Genomic DNA, 22,075 nt, shown 5'->3' with positions numbered 1-22,075 from the left:
GAGCAAGAATCGAGACTTGCGGCAGAAACAAAGAAGAAAAATGAAATAAATTTTAAGCAAAGCTAAAATAGAGAGTATATGGATGAAATCTTGATTGAATTCATTCATATTTTTTTAAAATGGCATAAAGCCTATTTATACAAGCTTACAACTTGACAACTTAGTTGGAATACAACTAAGTTTCATCATTACATCCACTTAAAATAAATCACCACCTACTACACTAACAAACTTAGTTGGAATACAACTAAGTTACATCATTACATCCACTTAAAATAAATCACCACCTACTACACTAACAAACTTAGTTGGAATACAACTAAGTTACATCATTACATCCAAATAATAATAATAATAATAATAATAATAAAACATGTGATTGCTACATGCTAACCATTGCTTCAATAGTTTTCTGTGTCATATACAAACATCTTGACTTGTTATTTGAAGGGAAGGCCTCTCCATGTTACTGCACAACCAAAAAGATTGATATCAATGGCCAATTGTCTGATGATAATGAGATATCAGAGACTTTGCAATACGGGAAAAGAAAGAAATTGAAGGAATTGGTTGTTTTACTTCGATTTGTGGAAGATTTGTTGAACAAAAGCAAAGGCTTTGAAGCTATATATATTTCGAAGAATCGCAAAAATGGTGATTTTTATAGGGTTGGAAATAGGTGGTCTGATTGTGGGTGTGATTCTTGCATCTCTTGGATGAAGACGGATGATCCCAAGCTTCATGTTGAGGTGAACAAGGCTTCTTCACAAGGTTTGTAATTGATTCATGTTGCTTTAGTTTGATTGATTTTTTAAGAGGGATTGGTTACTCGTGAAGAAGTCTTTAACATATTATTTTTAAATATGTCGACTTAACCCCTCAATAATAGAAGGTATTGTCCCCCGAGAGAGGATTTCATCCTTTCTTCTCCACATACGGAGAGACATATACAGTTCACAAAGGGGACACCTCGACCGTACGTAAACATACAGTCACCCACTAATAAGTAACGTGAGCATCTTATCCTTGGTGGGGTTTAAACTCCTAACCTATGGAAATAGGTTAATAGGTCGTACAGTCATGTGTGATTGAAGCACTCTTGGGTCTATGAAGGACAGTTGCTCATAGTCCACTAACTCTTGACAAATCATGAAAGACAATATCTTCTATTATTAAGGGATGAGTCAATATCCCATAAAGCTACATTTTCAAGATTTCTGCCGAAGAAAACAATCTCCCATCAACAATTTTAAAAATTAACAACTACTTTTGTCTTAATTTTGACAGCCATTGGAAATCCAAATCGAACTGAAAACGTGATATTCATACATGGGATACTAAGTTCTTCATCGTTTTGGACAAAAACACTTTTTCCAAAGCTGTCAGAATCAAAGAAGATAAAAGAGTACCAGATGTATGCAGTAGATATTTTGGGACATGGAAAAAGTCCAAAGCCAAGAGACAGTTTATACACATTAAAAGAGCACGTGGAATGGATTGAGAAATCATTAATCTCTGAATATAAGTTAAATTCATTTCATGTGGTTGCTCACTCGATGGGCTGTATTATTGGATTAGCTCCCTCAAATCTATCACCCTTGTTGCCCCTGTAAGTATATATATTGTTTCAAAATTTTTTTAAATTTATCAATGCCTTTCTTTTAATATTAAAATTGAATGGTTTCAGCCATACTTTCCATCAAAGGAAGGAGTAGAAATGAGGGCAATGAAATGGCTAACACCTAAAAGATTGTGGCCGCCGACGGCGTTTATTTGGTCGATCATGGTGTGGTATGAACACTTGAGTCGATGTGTCTGCTTATTAGTGTGCCGAAATCATAGGTTTTGGGAAGCACTTATTAAACGCCTCACCTCATCAAGGTAGTCAAAATCAATTTTAACCATGTCTTTCATTAAACAATAATAATCGATGGATGAAAATTAACAATTGAATTTATATTATAAAATTATTTAATGTATTAGTAAAAATTAATTACAAAATATATTCATTTTTTTCTTAATTATAAATCTTGATTTTTGAAATTCTTTATTTTATAATTTTAATCTTATATTAAATAAAATATTTTCAAAAATGATTTTAATATATTAAAAAAAGAATAAATAATCTTAAAAAATGTTTTAACAATCATATGATATTGGTATTATTTTTTCGTATTACAACGGATGTCTTATTTGGTGAGTATTCAGGGATGTGAACTTTCTGGTTATGGACTTGACAAAGCATATCCATCATTCAGGGTGGCATACTACACATAACGTGCTATACAGAGGAGTAAAAGAAATGGATAAAAACCTGGAAACATTGATGAAATTAAAGAAAAGAGTGCATGTTATTGTAGGCAGCAGGGACAAAACCAGTCCACCAGATTTTAGGCACAACATCAAGACCAAATTCCCTGATGTGGAGCTTCACAACATCCCAAATGCTGGCCACCGCTCTATCATCCTCACCAGAGAGACTGATTTTGCTCACAATTTGTTCCATATCTGGGAAAATACTGCATCTCACCACCACCATAATGCCCATACTGAGGGTGAATAAGAAAATACTGCATCTCACCACCACCATCATGCCCATACTGAGGGTGAATAAAATATTTATTTTCAAGAAGCCCTCAAGGGGAACTTATTTATAGAAATAAAACATGGTTTTCACAAAAAAATGTAAAGCTTAATTGAACTACTTCATGTTACTATCTTTATAACATGGTATCCATCAAACTTAAAGTTCATTTGAAGTTCCTCCTCAATCTCATGTTGTGGTCTCTTTGTTGAAGAAATTTTATAATAATAGCAATAGTTTGAAGGGGGAAAAATGAAAAATAATATTATCTTTATACATTTTTATTTTACTACAACCAGTCTTTCAATATAAATAGAAAATGATCTTTCTTTTTTACGTCTTTTTGGGTAAAGAATTGGGCTGAAGGCTAGATTCTCAGGTTGATAACTAGGCTTCCTATAAAGTATATGTAAGCCAGGGGCTCTCAAAATTTTGGCACTAAGATGCTCCCCAATGCTTAAATCAGCATGTGTGTATCATACTGGAGGAAAGTAAGGAGATATGTTTACAGAGTCACGGAATAAAGTGAAGAAGATGAAGAGAGGAAGAAGATACTCGGTATTATACCTAAGCTTTGGTTTACCCCTTGCATGTTGATGTGTCTGGAATATGGCCATTTTGTTCCTTGTGGCTTGGGCAGTGTCAGGGTCCTTTTTGATAGGGTATGTTGGAAGCCGAAAGCTACTTTTCTCTTTATGTGGCATGTTCTTTAGTTGCTAGCTAATGCTTAATAAAGCTTGGGCCTTATGAGCCACATGTTTCTTTGGGCTTTAGCCTAAGTCAGCCAAACTTGTTCAAGCTAGTATAACAATTCTCCCTCTTTAGATCTGAAGTGAGCTATAAACCGACATGTTGAAGACCTGTGCAGAGTTAAGATTTGTTGGAGTTTTGTTACAGAAGTTGGATTCAAGCTAGTACGCTTAATGGATGCATTGGAGAACAAGAATACCACATTCAAAAGGATATAGGTGAACAAGAATCAAAAGGATTTGTAGCAAGATATGCAGGTGTGCGAATTATTGATGTTTAATGTCTCAGAGTAGGGTAATGATCCTTGGTGTTGTGTTGCTTTGAATGGGTCTTATCTCTGAGCAGGTCTGAGAGAACTCGACAGGTTATCAAAATTCTTGAGAGTTTAGATGAAAAGTGTTGAAGCGATCTGCGAAGAAGGATAGGATAATTACGAATTGAGGAAGAACATCGAGTGTTGAAATGGAAAACAATAAGTGGAAGTGATGCGATCATAGATTGATGCCGAGGAATCGCTGTTGGACGAAGGCATCGAAAATGTTCGAAGGAAAGTAGTGAGAGCTGAAGCGGAATAGACTTTGGAGCTTGATAAACCTTTTGGTTTCATAGCTTGTTGGTCAGATGAGGAGGTGATTTTTGTGTTAATGCGGATCATTGAGAGGGATGACAAAGACATCTGTGAAATTTTACGCTTGATTTCTCTTGTATTTGGAGCTTGGGCTGTTTTTTTTTTTTTCCATGTAGCTTTTGTGTTTTTTATTTGTATAATTTGTATGAGAATTGTTGTGGCCATGGGATTGAAAAATGAAATAGTTTTTCTTGAATGGAGGGTTCAATGGGGATTAGGGAGAAAGTGCCTTGGATTTGTATGTTTTGAGGGAGTTTATGGTTTATCATTTCAGGTTTTCTCGCGGCAATTGATACAATGGATGGGGCCGCGATAGTTGGTATTGATCAATCTTTTCGAGGTTGCGAAGTGTTTTCTTTGCTGGTTAGAAGTTTGTGCATTTGATTTTGGCACCTTTAAGGAGCCTTTTTACATTATTTTTTTTTGGTGTTTGTTGGTCTGTGTTCCCCCAGTGTTCTTGGTGTTTCTTTCCATTGATTTTTCTTGGCATGTTTCTTGGCTTTCTAAGGCAACTTTAGTTGGTGCTTGGTGGCTCAAAGATGGTGTCTTCTTTCCATTGATATTTTTTGGCATGTTTCTTGGCTTTCTAAAGAAGCTTTAGTTGGTGCTTTAGTGGCTCAAAGATGATGTCTTCGTAGGAGCTTACTACTATTCTATTTTTTCTTTTAGATGTGTTTTTATAGTTCAAACTTGTATTTTTTTTTCTTTTATTCAGATGTTAATTTCGGTTTGCTTGTTGTTCCATGTTCTACTAACCTTACTTTAAACAACCCTTTTCTCACACCTACTCAGCTTTCTCACTCTAGTTTCAATTTCACTTGTCAAAACTCTATAAATTCTAGGTTGAGAATGATTAAATGGATGGGGGAATAGAGCTTAAGAGGTTCTTTAAACGAAGATTCTAAAAAAATCTTAAGGCTGGTAATGGAAAATTTAAAAGAAAAATGGGGAAAATGAAAAGGAAAAGAAGAGGAAGAAGAGGAATAACCAAGAGGGTTGTTGGCTGCCTGAGAAAGAAAGAAAAAAAAATGAAGGGCTGATGAGCATTTAACCATTTAAAAATATCAATAAATGGGCTCAAGGCCCATACCCACTATTCAATTTGAAGCTCATTTCAATAATACGAATTTCTAACAATTCAAAATAATATCAAATATCATATTTGAATGATATTTTCATCGTAAAAATCTTAAGAATTGATCAAATTATCTTTTTATAGTAAAATTTTTCTTTTGATTTTTTAGTGATTTTTTCTCAAAATTTGATACTTAAATCAAATCAAGTTCATCATTCATTATAAATATTTATTATAACTCTATGAGTAAAGAAAATTATATTTTGTCTCTTTTCATGATAAAATAGAAAAATTACACTTTAGTCCCTATCCTATTTAATTTTTCTAATTTAGTCCAAGAAATTATTTTCATCACATTAAATCACATTCGAATCCATTTCATGTCAAATAATCCATAATAATTAATATTTTTTCATTTTGGATAATTTTGCACATTAGTCCCATACTTTTCAAACTTTTCAATTTAGTCTTTTTTGTCACATTTTCAATTCTTTTCACATGTTCTCATCTCTAATATCAAATTCCTTTTATAAAATTTCTTATCTAAGTCATTCCATAAATTTTCTCGATATTCAAACTTAGAATTATGCTACGTGTCATATTAGAAGATGATCCAAGGCAAAAAAACCATGGGTCCAACTCAAAATAATTAGAAGAATGAAAAAGTTGATGTGTCTCGAATGCAAGATTACTCAACTTTTTTCATCAAACTCCAAGGCTAGAAACCATGGATGTAGCTTCAAATGATGACGAGCAAAAGCATCCACAATTTGATGGATGTACAACCAACTCTGCAAGTATGCCATCAAGCTGGAAAAATCCTATTGGTGGTGGTGGAAGCAGTAATCCCAGTGATGGCAGAGATTTTCTCAACAAAGTGGGCTTTTTAATCAAGAAGTAGTTGGACTTAAAGCCATGGTGGTAGAAATTAGAAATCAGGGATTAGAATAACTTAAAGTCGTGATGGTGAAATAAGAAAAGAAGTGAACTACTATACTAGGATGCATTACACAGTAGAGAACTTTGGGTTGAGATTTTCTTTTTTTTTAGGGGGGAGTTTTGTTGTGTTATTTCTTTTCGTGACACTTACACCTGACTCGATCATCAGATTCAAGTGTGCGATGTCACATTACGTTGCCAAATTAACTTAGACTATTTACAATTATTCTTCTAACTTACTATAACTTAAATCGAACATTAATACCACTAGTTAACTAGATCAAGAATTGACATAACTTTCGATATTTAAATACATTTGTCTAACGTGTCACGATTTTACTTGTGCCCACAAAGGCATTCGTGAAACTTTGAATGTGATCTAGGACTAAGTGTTGAAACTATGTCGCAATGTGATAACAAAGGACATCATGGCGTCCTTATGCACTAAGGTTACATTGTGGGACGACTACGTCGCGACTTTAATTAAGAACGTCGTGGCATCGGGGCAAAGGACATCGTGACATAACTTACTGTTTGGCATTGAGCATACTAATTTCACCTATCTTGACCTTTAGCAAAATACCGATACATTATTATGGCTAAGAACACCTAATGTTCAAGTTCCAAACACCATAAACCAAACAAGGATTTGTTCAAATTCCATGAAACAATATCATGCTTACTAACAACAAAAGTTATCACCATTTTATTGAACTAGAGTAAGAAACAATCATTCATAGACAATAATACTTCACCATTTCACCATATCATCACATAAGATTAGTCACTTAAAATCACCAAGCTTATATGTATATATAGCCGTATATCATTATCAAAATCACAAGATAGCCAAAACAACAACATTTTACCAACACTCAAAATGACCCCAACCATTTAGGTACATGCCTTTGAAACAACATATCATAACAAAATTTTACATAGTAAGGCTGAGCTAAGACGTAGGATTTGGATGTTGTCCACACTCCCTGATACAGTATCTAAATGTCACCTGCTCACAGAAAACAATCAATCCACACCCTTAGCAAAAGAGCCTAGTAGTGCTAACATAATTTGAAAACAGTCCAGTGCATAAACCAATTAAGTATAAAAACTAATTGTAATCTCATAACTATAAATAAGCATATATTAGGTAGCATTGTCGCAAGATTTTCATGTCATTTCTATCTCATTTTACCAAATCGAATATATTAATTCATTTATATCCTCATTGGCCCCCAAGGCTCATAATTACTCATTTCGCATAATCTTTCACATGCTATCAACTATTTGGTTGGTATAGATATCAAAATGATCAACTTAAATTTAGCTACTCAAGTAATTTAGTTCACATAAAAATTGAATCATTATCAATTTAGTACTTATATTGTGGCCCTATTAACCAGACACGAACTCAAGATAGATAAGCAGATTAAACAACCAACACAACTCGTATACATACAAATATCACCACCCTAAATCATCGGTACATGACCGAAGGGAATAAAGCTTGTTAGAATACACGACTAGATGAAGAAGAAAACATGCAAATTTTGGGTTCTTTCTTTCTTTACTTATGTCGTGGGAGAAGGAAATGAATAAGCTAAGTGAATTATTTCATCTCTTTTCCATAAATTTATTAAGCTTAACTATAAATGCTAAATCAATGGCCATTAATCAATGTCATTAGGTTTAGTGGAAATTGAAGGTAAGGATCATTCTTTCCCACTAATTAATAAACTAAATATGGCTAATTAGCTATTTAGTCCTTTATCCAATTGCCTCATAAGGCCTTAAACAGATATTAACTCAAAACTCACTTGTGAGAACACTTTACATTCGGTTCCTGTATTATTAACAACTTCCTTGATTCAATTACTTGATCAATCGACCTGATAATTTCATATTTTTCATGTAAACCTCTTGATTAATATTTCGATAATTCAATTTACGAAATCAAGCTTTAAAACTGTATTTTTTTACACCAACTAAAATTAAGTCATTATAGTTTTTTTTTTGAAAGGTTAACTATATATATTTTTGCTCTCTTTGAGTTGTGAATATAGGATGATTGAAAAAAGTGCTAAATGTTTAACGGTTTATTTGAATTAAATAAGAGTTAGGGTTATATGTGGATGAACTATGGTTTAAAAGTAGATACTCTCCATTGGGCTAGAATATTTTGTTAGTTTCTAGAGATGGAAGGTTTTAAAAAGATTAGGCTGCTTAATTATCACAGTTACCAACTATTTGCTTTTTTTAAAAGATAAGTAGAGCTTTAATCAGTTTTTTTTGAATTTTTTTCTTTAATAAAATGACAATCTATTTCTATATGCTTAGTCCTTTTATGATATATTAGGTTTGCTTATATCTACAAGGCTGTTTAATTATCACTGTAAAGTTTGAGATGTTTTATATCTTTTATCCCAACTTCTTTGATCAAACTAGTAATCCATATTATTTCTGTAACTGCTATTGCTGGAAAAAAAACTTAGTTTGAAAATAGTTTTCTTGTACAATAGAAAATTAAAATTTTGAAAATTGACCTGGTTTGTAATATTTATAGCAATAAACCTTAATCGAATGCGTACCTATGTTTTTGGCTTAGCGGACATTTGTTGTCCCCTGCTTTCAACCAAACAATGGCTTAGCGGACATTTGTTGTCCCCTGCTTTCAACCAAACAATCTTCTATGCTATTCTCGTACCATGAACTACTTCGAGTGTGGGCTTAAACCAATTGAATTGAAACACAGAACAAGAAAAAATTCTCTTTTTTTGGGATGAAAACGAAAATTCTCCCTTCTCAATAGAAACCATAAAATTGTTATTCCAGAAAAATATATGTAATAGTTGAGAATAAGCTCTCTCTATTTATTGGTAGATAGTTTTTGGTAGAATACCAATCTCTCCAAGTTGTGTTAAAAGCTCTACCGGTGCCATCTATTTATAGGAAGAAAAGGTAGAACCCTTATTGAGTTGTAGTGGTTTATTTCAAATAGAAAAATAACATCCTACTTAGAGTAAGAGAGAAGTGGATGATACACCCTAGTATTCCTATTAGAAGTGCCACCCCCTTCATGTTACATGAGGGGTTTTGGATCTCTTTCACATCAGGTCCAATTACGTGTTCTTCATGGGCATTTTTGACATAGTATTCTGTAATGTGATCCAACCCTATTCAATTTTTCTATTTCCCAAAATAGACTTTAATATTTATGTCTAAAAAATTTACTTATCCTTATTTTATCCCAACAAAATTTTGACAATTTTACCCCTAGTAAAATTTTGAAGATTTTGCCACTAGTAAAATTTCGAGAAAATATGTTCAATATTTCAAAATTCAACATGTTCACTATGACTGAATAGTTTATTTTCATTTCTCTAGCTTCAAAAGATCCAAAAACATAAACTTATTATTCTATTCATTTTTCAAGTAATCCATATAGGATTGCAAATTTTCATTTTCATTTTCATTTTTGGAAACCTATAGTTATTTCTAAATGATTTCATTTCTCTATTTCGAAGAAAACTATAATCATTACTGAATGTTTCCTATTTCTCTTCTATTGATTCTATTCATTTTTTGTTTCAACGAGCTAGCGGAGGGACCAGTTGGACATTTGTAGTTGAGGCTCAAATGATTTATAATTAAGTTCCCAATTTTCACCTATTAATTATAAACACATTTAGTCACAAAGTCATTCCACTATAGTATCGTGACTGAGCTCTCCCTAATGACATACCATTACAAAAGCAACTACTTAGTGCTCGTCCAATGATCTTGTCATAAGTGTATTACCCTCATAGGATATCCTTCACCTCTTTGAGATAATATCCGTTCTCCCAATATGATCCTATTTTATCTCATGGTAACCATTACATATTCTTGAAAAGTCGATCACTATCAAATAAAGATCAAGTCATCCATCACAAAGACAGATGACCCATAGTCACGTTTACTTTTCATCAACTATGTAATACCAATGAGAGGCTATCATTTACCTATTTTTGGGCTATAAATTCCACTATTTTGAATGAAACTACATGCTACAAAAGTCGTACACCCAACGCAGCAAACTATTTGAACTCAAGCTTTTACTTACATCAAAGTATATGAGTCAATTATACATAGTCCACCATCCAGTCAGTATTTAAGTATGCCACACTATGAACGTCACAAGTGAATAAATCCATAAATGGACTCAGGATTTATTCTGGTTGGGTCTTGTCCAATGTACTGACAGTCCAGTTAGTCACATCTATGTTTTTATCTTCTGGGAGTTATCCATTCTGATCCCAAAACAAGACATCTCCTCAATTGGACTTAATAGATGACATCTTAATCTTTTAATCGGTTCATTTTTTATTAGACTGAGGACATGTTTAGGTTCGTCCACTAATACTAGTTTTCTTTTTGTACTACGATCCAACCATGTAATACTGCTTAGTATTAGTTAAACATTAGACAACCAATCAACAACATTTGCTTCCATTTTGTTTTGCGTGCAAAAACCATTTTGAGGACAATAATATAAAGCATATTAATTTAATTCATAAATAATTTTATTAATCATTTTTTTGGAAATTTTACAAGTGTACTTAGACGAAAATTGTAACATCTCGAATTAGGGTCTAGTCAAAACAATGGTTTTGAGACCAAAAATCTAGAATATAAATGATTATTTTATGATTATTTGATGGTTCATGATATGATTGCATGCTTGTATAAAATTTTCATGAATAAATTCTATGCCTAAGATGTCCAATTTAACTTTAGGGACTAAGTTGAATAAGTTGCAAAACTTGTGTTCTAGAAGTTTTAAGCATGAAATTGCATTGGATTATTAATTAGAGGTCCTTAAATAGCAATTAGACCAAGTTTTAAAAATTTGGACAAAAATGGGCATGAATATGAAAATTTTGAAAGAAAGGCCTTAAGGGCATTTTTTCCATTTGGTAAATAAAAGAATAAAAAGGGAAAATGACGTTAAAATCTTGTCCATCTTCTTCAAGCCATAGCCAAATTTTACAGGGCTCCATAGCTAGGGTTTTCAACTTTACAAGATTGATTGTAAGTGTTCCCTAGCCCTTTTTTATGTTCTATCCATTTCCACCATTATTTTGAGCTAGGGTTCATGCATAAAATTTGACCCATGTGTAACGTGGTTGTTTTTTTATGTTCAATGGAAAAATATGAATGTTTGATGTGTGATAAACATCTTTTGCTAAGTGATTTTTAGTAAAAACACCTAAAAAGGACTTATTTGTAAAAGGTTTAAAAATGAGTACTAGAAATGTGAAATAAAGAAAAATATGGGCTGATATGAGGTAGAATATGGATTGGCTAGGCTTGGATAACTAAGAAATTGCATGCATTTCATTTTACAAGCCAAGGGACTAAAGTGTAAATAAGTGAAAAGTTAGGGGTAAAAAGGTAATTTTACCAAAGTTTATGTTATGAGTCGATACGAGTAATGTGTGTATTGAGAAAGTTAAATTTGGCATTATAGATCAAGAAAAACGTGATTCGGGTCTTGATCGGGGGAAAAACAAAGTTTACGAGGATTAGACTCGTTTCTATCATTTTTGTACCGAGGTAAGTTCACTTGCAAATAATGCAACATATACCATGCTTTAAATGCTTTAATATTGCATGTATGATAAGTACATACATATTTAATGTGATGTTGTATTATGTGTTTATTACCTAAATTGTATCATGAATTATGCTTTGATTTCTCCATGAATATGTGATTTCATGCTATGAGCATTAAAATCGACGTTACGAGCAAGTTCGACCGAAATGTGGTATCGAAGAATCCCATTGAACCTTAGGAATAGTTTAGGATACAAGTGACATGTCACTAGGTATTATGTAATCTGAACTCATTGAGTTGTGCTGAGTTCATGATATATGTGACATCCGAACTCATTGAGTTGTGGTCTGAGTTCGTGATATGTATGACACATGCTTTGGCATCCGCGTACTGGTCTCGTATATGCTATTAATGGTGAGGTAGTCCAGCATGTGTTGCAGATACCTAACAGCTTGTATGAGCAGTCCTGTGAGTAGCTTATAAGTGACAGCATGTGGTTTGAGATATGGAGTAGCATTGGCTACATATGAGGCACTTAGGTACAAGTTTCCAATGTATCCGATAGTATTACGAGTGTTCAATGGGTAGTTCAAGAGAAGCTCAATGAGCGATCTTAATGATTGCATCAAGACAAGAAAGTAAGTTATTATGTGCAAGTGGCACATGTATGTACATCGAACTCATGTGAATGACATCAAATATGATAAGCTTGTGGTAAGAACATGTATATATATATACATGATAAAATGAAAGGTTATGTTTGTTATGTTATATGCATGATTTATGTTTGTTTAAGTTGCATTTTATTTGTATGTGAACTTACTAAACTTTATGCTTACCCCCTTTCTTTTCCACCTCTTATATTTTCGCCAAGACAACTCGGGGATCGGAAGACGTCGGAGGCACGATCACACTATCAATTAAACATTTGGGGTATAGCTAGCCTTATTATTTTGAGTATGGCATGTATAGGGACTTAGCCTTTTTGTTATGTGTCATATTGATTAGCCAAATGTGTTGGCTCATGATGGTGTCATGATTATTTTGTATATGGCCATGAGAAGTGGCTCATATTGATTACTCGGGGTTGTAATCCTATTTATCGATGCGTGCATGCAAGTGTGTTGATGCTTTAATATGGTTATGATTGTGATATGGTTAATAATATGCAATAAATGTGGTGAAAATGTAATATCCCGAATTAGGGCCTAATCGGAATAGTGGTTTCGGGACCAAAAACCCGAGATAGAAATAATTATTTTATTATCATTTTAAGGTCTATGGCATGGTTTCATGATTGTGTGCAAATTTCGTTTAGAAATTTTATCGATAGAGGGTCAAATTTGATATTTAGGACTAAATTGCAAAAGTTGTAAAATGTGTGTTCTAGTTCACAAAGGTACTAAGTACTTGTGAGTAATGGGTTTTTAAAGTGGAGGTCCTTGGATAGGAATTAGATCATTATACTAGTTTGGACAAAAATACCTAAAGGAAGATAAAACACCATAGTTTTTAATTAAGGGCATTTTGGTCATTTAGTTATTAAAATGAATTAAAAACAAAATTAAAAGCCAATTTTTGTCCATCTTCAACCCCTTGGCTTAATTTCACATGAGGAAGACATAGTTATGGTTTTTCAAGCTTCCAAGCTCGATTGTAAGTCCCTTTTAGCACCGTTTTTAATGTTCTTTACGTTTTTGGAGTCCCGGTAACTTGATTAAGCTTATTCTAGCAATAATTTAACCTAGGGTTTATATTTGGAAAAATACCCATAGGTGAAATGTGTTTATATTGATGTTTTATGGTAGAATAGGAAGCTTGAAATTGTGTTAAACAACTTTTGCTAAGCGATTTTACGTGAAAACGAGTAAAACGACATAATCGGTAAAAATACCTAATGTTTATAAGTACATGTTAGTGTGAGAATTTGATGTTGCCATAGAAGGGAAAAATGATCATCATGTCATAAAACATAAGAAAATAGGATGAAGTTTAATTTTCGAGCCTTAGGGCAAAAGTGTAATTATGTAAAATTTTAGGGGTAAAAATGTAATTTTGCCAAAGTTGGAGTCAAGGACTGTTTTAATAAATGTGAGTGTTAAATGAGCTAAATTTGTTATTTTAGATCAAGAGAAACAAGATTCGAGTCGTGATCGAGGGAAAAATAAAGTTTGTGAGCAATAGGCTCGATTTCTAACATTTTGTACTGAGGTAAGTTCAGGTGTAAATGTAATAACATAATTGTCATCTTAAGTAATTTAATGTTATTTATATGATATGATGATTATTATCATGCAATATTATGTTTTGTGGATTATTGTTTAGTAATATGCAAATTATGTGAGCTACTTGATAAATATAAAAAGCTATCAAGTATCGGTTCCGACATTCCGTGGAAGACAACAAAGATGTGTGATTGAGAAAAATCCTATTTGAACCTTGGGAATAGATTAGGATACAAGTGACATGCCACTAGGATATTTGAGTTCCGAGCTCGTTGAGTTGAGTCTGAGTTCGTGAGATGTAACTAGGCATCCGAACTCATTGAGTTGGGTTCGAGTTCACTTATGGATGCGAACGCCTGGGCTCATTGAGTTGAGTCCGAGTTCGCTTATGGGCGGGTTACATGGTAGCTTGGCTACATAATTTCCACAGGCTATTGAGTTTGTCTAGCTATGGGTATGGCACTTATGTGCGTGCAATCCGTGTATCCAAATTATATTCCGATGTGTTCAACGGGTGAATCTTAAGTGAATAAGGAGAATACTTAAGACAAAGGTGACATGTTGGTAAGTGTGGTGAATGAGAAAATTTGGACAGGTATGCACTTAAACCCTCAGGTTGAGAATGTGGTATGATGAAATCGTGGTAAGATAGTAAATGCAAATGTAACATGAATGTCTTGGTGATATTTATACAAATGATGTTTTATGTTGGATTGCATGATTATTTTACTTGCTATTTACATGTGAACTTACTAATCATTTATGCTTACTCCCCCTTTCCATTCTTTGTAGTTTTGACAAGCCAGCTCGGAAATCGGGAACGGTCGGAGGCTCACTCACACTATCCGTGGACCATTTTGGTATAGTGGCTTGTATATTTTGAGTATGGCATGTATAGCATTATAATCATTTTGTGTATATGATCTTATGATATGACTATTGGGTGGTAAGGAAATGTTTGGTAATGATTAGCCATTGAAATGGCTAATCAAGATCATATTTGGTGTTATGTATACTTAATGTGCTATCTAATCCATGGAAATTCATAAAAAGGTGAAATTTACTATAAAACAGTATCATACAACAGCAATGATGTGAGTTTGAAAAATCACTAAAAATAGTAGAGATATAATTAGATGATGAATAAAATATTAAATTGAAGCTTATTAAGTATATTTTCATATGGAAGAAACAAAATAGGTAAATGAGTGGTATTTTATGAGAAATTTGAGTTTTTGTGGAACAGGGTCAGAGCGATTTATGAATCCCATGTCCTGAATTTATAAATTCATTAAAAATTGTAACAAAATAATTAGGAGTCATACTTTATATGTATAGATTCCTTATTGAGTCTAATTTTGAGTGAAATAAATGGAATAGTCATATGAATTCTTTACAGAGAGGAAAGTGATTCGTAGTGAACAGAGGTCAGAGTAGTCGAACACTGAAATAGGGGAAACTTTAACTAATAAACTGTACTAATTGGCCTGAGAAACAATTTTGGAAAAAAATTAGTAAATAGATATATGAGTCTAGTTTCAGGAAAAATTTACATATTTTAATTTCAAGTTTCGTAACTCGAGATATGATTTTTTTAGAAACTGTGACGCAGATGGCCAGTTTATTACGAAAGGTGAAATAAATTGTTTGAAATTGTTTAAGTGATAATTTAAGTCTGTTAACGCCTCGTGCTTGACTCCGGCAACGGTCTTGGGTAAGAGGGTGTTACAGAAAATGTGTAACTTGAAGGTAAATTGGTAAAGATGATAAATAAGCATGAAATTGGTGTGGAATGCCATATGGAAGTATGGTAATTTGAATGGGTGACATGATGACTTTACTAAGTCATAGTTTAATCATGAATGTGAATGTTTGAATAATCAAATGTGCCATGCTGCATGCCATGAAGTGAGTGTAAAAGTGTGAGTGTTTAAGGGTGGCAAATGGCTTGGAAAATAGCCTAGAAATTGTCCACACAGTTAGAGACATGGGCATGTGTCTAGGCCATGTGTGACACATGGTTTGCCCCATGGGCGTTTGATCCAGCCGTGTGGCCCCTGCACCCTAATTATGCAAAATAGAATACCCAGTAGTAAACACACGGGCAGAAACACGGCCATGTGTCTTATCCGTGTAAAGGACATGGCCTTCGAACATGGGCATGTGCCCAGATCGTGTGAAGTCTGCACTTAATTTTTGGAATTTAATTCGCCACATGGCCTAAGCACACGAGCGTGTGACTTGGCTGTGTGAGCTTATTTTGTTGATGACATCATAGTCATAGAGTTACACAAGCTGATGACATGAGTGTGTCTCAAGCCACATGGGCGTGTGACTGTCCAAAATAAGAAAAATTTTTTAAGTGTTTATAAGGTTCCAAAAGTTCTCGGTTTAGTCCTGAACCACTTCCGATGTATGTTTCGGTCTTGTAAACCCTTATAAGGGACAATTTGCATGTGATTTAAAAGTTTTAAATTGGGACAAAATTTTATGACTCGATTTTATATGAATGTTTATGTTTAAGTCCGGCAACACTTCGGACCCTATTCCAGCGTCGGGTAAAGGGTGTTACAAAAATACTACACTTAGGGCACTAGATCCAACAATCTCTTATTTTCCCTAGTGAAGTAAATGTGTAACACCCCTTACCTGTACTCGAGGTCGGGATAGGATACAAGGCATTATCGGACACAAGGCATTATCGGACACATACACAGTCATTCATGCAAAAATCATGCTATAAATTTTTTTCTTCAAAGCAACTTCATTCATACATACACAATTTGTCCTTGATACAGGCCTACGAGGACCAAAACAACCATCGGAAAAGATTCGGGACTAAATAAAAAATTTTAGAAAGGTTTGGGAAATCTTCCCTAATACAGAGCCACACACCCGTGTGAGACAGGGGACACGCCCATGTGCTCTCGACACTCTCGTGTCTTCCGGCCGTGTAACTCACTGACTATGACGTCAGCACCAATTTAGGGTTACACAGCGGTATCACATGCCTGTGTGGCCAGACCGTGTGGTCAATTAAAAATAAATGAATTTTTCATAAAATGGTGCAGACTTCACACGGCCAGAGTACACGCCCATGTGCGTAGGCCGCGTCTTTCACATGGCCAAGACACACACCCGTGTCTTAGCCCGTGTGTTTATTACTAGGCATACTGACTTGTAAAAATTTAGGTGCAGGGGACACACGACTATTCAACGCGCCCGTGGGGCGGACCGTGTGTCATACACGGCCTAGACACATGCCCATGTGTCTACCCGTGTGAACCATTTATAGGCTATTTTCCAAGCCAATTGTCACCCTCAATCATTCATACACTCAAACATATTTCATAGCATGTAACATGACCTATTTAAAACACTCAATCATTCAACACCATGGCACTTTCACATCTTCATAAGGTCTTTCTATTACACATTCAATTAGTCACACCATTTGGAAGCATTCCACACAAATTTCATGCATAATCAAATTTGTTACCATAACCTCAAATTACACATTTATGTCCATAGTCATATTAAGTCATTAAGTCATTCCTAATCACATATCCACCAAACTGACCAAATAGCACATCATTAAGGCATTAACACATGCATACATGAACAATTAGACATTACAACCCAATAATCAATTATGAGACATATAACATGGCTATTACAAAATAAATTATCAACATCACAGGCCTTCACAATTTGGCCAAATAGCATGACACATATCACAAAATAACCAAGTCCCATATACATGTCATACTCAAAATAACAATTTCACTATACCCAACATTCTTTTGATAGTGTGATCGAATACTCCAACAGCTTCCGATCCCTGAGCTAGCTTGGCGGAACTATAAAGGATGGAAAGGAAAGGGGGTAAGCATTAAAGCTTAGTAAGTCCACATGTAAATAATATGCAATGATAGAAACCCATAATCATACAAAGACATAATATCATAATCACAAGAATTACTCATCATCTAATCATTTTGGCTCCTTTATCAAGTGTTCATGTATATACTTTCTTATCACATATCATTCTTTATCAAGGCATTATTCATGGGTTTAGCATACATACCTATACATATCATAGTATATCATATAATCATACCTCTTTAACATGCTCTCCTCGGGACTTTCATCACATCCATTGCATTACCCGTTGAACACTCGAAATACTATTGGATACGCGAAAAACTTGCACATAAGTGCTACATATACATACGAAACCAGAGCTACCTCATAACATGTAATGCTCGCAATGGAGCTACTCACGGGCTTGCTCATATAAGTTATCGGTCAAGGTGTAACTACACGGGCTACTCACAAAAGTTGTCAGGTATTCGACCCACTCAAGGATTACCTAGCCATCGGTAGGACACACAAGACCATTGCCCAGAACCCAATTACATGTATCGCATCCAATATGAACTTGAACCAACTCAATGAGCTTGGATGCCACATGTATCACATCCATCATGAACTCTGACCAACTCAACAAGATCGGATGCCGCATACATATCACGAACCCAGACCAACTCAATGATTTTAGATTTCTTAATTCCTAGTGACATGTCACTTGTATCCTAAACTATTTCTAAGGTACAAACGAGATTCTTTCTTATATACACGTAGTGTCTCCATCGTACTTGTTCGTAACGTCATGGATAATGACCAATATCATTCATACTTACAAAGTTATCATTAGGCATAGCATACATAATATTTATAAAACATTTATCACATAATGTCAACATATAAAAATATAATACATTGTCACATTATTTACACATGTACTTACCTCAGTACAAAAAATGATCATAATCGAGCCTAATCGTCGTATACTTTATCCTTTCCTTGATCAAGACCCGGTTCACATTTTTCTTGATCTATAATGCCAAATTTAACTTGTTTATCAATCACATTTTTTAAATCGATCCAAATTCATGCTTTGGTAAATTTACCTTTTTACCCCTATCTTTTCACTTATTTACGATTTAGTCCCTAGGCTCATAGAATGAAATGTATGCATTTTCTTGGTTACCCAAGCCTAGCCAAACCTATACCATGCTCATATCGGCCCACAGTTTCCTTTATTTCACATTTTTACTACCCACTTTTACACTTTTACAAACAAGTCCTTTTTAGGTGTTTTCACTAAAAATCACCTAGTAAAAGATGTTTATCACATACCAAACATTCTTATTCCTCCATTAATCATCAAAATACATTCATTTTGTACATGGGTCAAATTTCATACATGAACCCCAGCTCAAAATATATCTAAAAATGGATAGATCATGCTTCAAGGACTTCAGAAATGCTAAGAACATTAAAAACGGGGCTAGTGAGCTCTTACAATCAAGCTTGAAATGTTGAACAAAACCCTAGCTATGGCTATTGAGAAATTCGGCTATCACTTGGAGAAGATGAGCACATTTTGCTTTGATTTTTCCCTTTTTATTCTTTTTATTACCAAATGACCAAATTGGTCAAATTTCTAATTAAGACCTCCTAATTTATAATCTAAAGCAATTTCATGCTAAAATATTTTAGAATGCAAGTTTTACATTTTATTCAATTTGTCCTTAAAGTGCAATTAGAAATTTTATGCATAGAATTTCTTCAAGAAACTTTCACATAAGCATACATTCTCATCATAGACCTCATAAGAATCATATAAAAATTATTTCTATCTCAGATTTGTGGCTCGAAACCACTATTCTGACTAAACCTCAATTCAGGATGTTACAAAATGAGTCATGTTTTGCATTCTTGTGCCGCTCCATATGTTTCCCAACGAGCTTTCTAGCTATAAGAGTCTTGACTAAACAGATCATCGAGGTTTGTCCTCATATGCGATCTTTGACTACGTCTACCATTTCGTCAAACACTACCTTCTCACTTAATGTTTCTTTTATCCTTATGTGGTTTCTTTTAGGTTTAGCTATATCAGCACTGTTATAGTGCCATAGCTTTTCCATACCTCATATTTGTCCCTCCGTAGTGAAGTTAACAGTGTAACCTTATTTGACACTCATTCACATTATGGACTCACCGTTTTAGGACAAAAACACAACCTAATTTTTATTTCCTCGAATCTCAACATGTTTGGAAGTCAAAATTAGTATATCCGATAGGAGTGAAGTCTTCTCTGGAATACACAAGCATATAATCCCTCATTCTCCGTAAATACTTGAGTATATGCTTAATTGCTTGCTAGTGCCTAGGTCCTAGATTCACCTGATATCGACTTACCAACCCCATTGCAAAACAGATATATGGGCATATGCATAGCATAACATACATGAGACTTCCTACTGCCTAAGCATAAGGAACCTTTCTCTTGTTCTCTCTTTCTTTCATTATCTCAGGACAATCCTCTAAAGAGATATGAAATCCCAATACAAAGGGTTGATTTTCTTTCTATGAATCGGTCATTGTATAACGCTCCAATATCTTGTTTATGTATGAAGCTTAATACAATGCTATCATTTTGTTCTTACGATTCTTTAGGATTCAAATACCTAGAAAAAAATTAGATTCTCTGAAGTCTTTAATTAACTATTGGGTTAACCACAATTTAACCGATGACGATGTCCCTACATCATTTCTAATGAAAAGAATTTCATTGACAGATAGAACAAAAAAGATCATTTTTCCATATCTTAAAGGTTTATAAACACAAGGTTCATCTACATTTTGCACAAATCCAATAGTCCTCATCACTTGAAAGAATCTTTGATTCCATGAGCAGGACGCTTACTTAAGTCAATATATGGATCTAAGTAGTTTGCAAACTTTATGCTCGTTCCTTTAGCTATATATCCGGTGGGTTGCACATGTAGATGCACTCTTCAAGATAGTCGTTCAAAAACGTTGTCTTGACATCCATTTGCTAGATCTCATAATCGAGAGTCATCGTAATGCATAGTAATATGTTGATTGACTTGAGCATGGCAACTGGAAAAAAGGTTTTTTCGTAATCGATACCTTCTTTCTGAGTATAACCTTTTACTACAAGTCTGGTCTTATAAGTTTCCACTTTTCCATCTGCATTTATTTTCCTCTTGTAGATCAACTTACACTTTATGGGTTTTGTCCCTTCTGGTAAGTCTACAAGTTCCCACACTAAGTTGGAATACATAGAGTCCATCGTAGCTTTAATAGCTATTTCCCAAAGCTTGGAATCAGCATTCTGCATCGCATCGTCATATGTCAGTGGGTCATCATCTGCATGTTCGGTAGACTCAGTGTTAAAAACATGTTCACCAGACTAGAAAAACTCAGGCGTACGAAAGATCTTCCCGTTACAACTTGGCTCCCTTTGTTTTTAATCGTTTGTAGGTCTTGTAACAGCCCAAAATTGACCCTAGTCGGGAAGTGGTTTCGGGACCACAAAACCGAGTCATAAAAATAATTAATTTCCATATTCTATGCTTATTATGTGTGTACATGAGTATGTGGAAGTTTCATTCTCCAATTTTGCCAATTGCATGAGAAATTATTAAATAGGGATCGATATGAGACATGGTGAAAATATGATAGGCTAATTTAAAATGGTCTATTAATGCATGTTGTGAAAATGATGGGTTTGCATGTCAAATTACCCAAAATTTGAGCTAGTGGTTGGCCATGCTATGGGTGGAAACATGTTGGGAACATGTTGGCCTAGTGAAGTATGTAGGAAAAAAATAAAATAAGGAGTATGGGTAACAAAAAAAGGAAAAACAAAAAAAATGAGTGGTTGTCCCCCCCATTGCCGTGAGCTAAAGAAAGGAAAAGAAAAACTTGTTCATCCTTTTTCATCCTCTTTTGACCGAAAATTCTAAGGGAGGAGGAAGGAGTTCTTGCTTCATGTTTGGTTTGGAAGAGAATTAGGAGGAAGTATGGCCATGCATGTAACTAGATTGAGGTATGTTTGATATTATTCTTTGAGATTCATGTATATTTTAAGTTGTAAGTTTGAAATCTACCTAGCCATGGTTCAAACTTTGTTAAATGATGGAGATGACATTCGGCCATGCATGTTACATTCTTGGTTGGTATTTTGATGTTTGATGTTGTGGTGATGAGGCATGAAGATGAGTTAAGATTCGGCCTAGGTGGAGTTTGTGTTAATGCCATTGCATGCTAAATATGAAGCTTGTTAATGATGCATGTGATGGTGGATTGATGATTCTTGAATCTCTTTTTTTTAGCATTTTTGAGTGAGCACATATGTGCATTGGTTGCTAGATGGGGAAGAATCGGCTAGCAAGTTGTGTGC

At 34.2% G+C, this 22,075-nt stretch overlaps 1 pseudogene; it reads left to right on the top strand.

The window, feature by feature from the left end:
• Positions 1 to 292: 292 nt before the first annotated feature.
• Positions 293 to 4,691, top strand: LOC107956917 (probable lysophospholipase BODYGUARD 4; annotated as a pseudogene).
• Positions 4,692 to 22,075: the final 17,384 nt, after the last annotated feature.

Source organism: Gossypium hirsutum, chromosome A11 (genome assembly GCF_007990345.1).
Source record: "Gossypium hirsutum isolate 1008001.06 chromosome A11, Gossypium_hirsutum_v2.1, whole genome shotgun sequence".
Taxonomy (NCBI): domain Eukaryota; kingdom Viridiplantae; phylum Streptophyta; class Magnoliopsida; order Malvales; family Malvaceae; genus Gossypium; species Gossypium hirsutum.
This window is presented reverse-complemented; position numbering and strand designations above follow the sequence as displayed.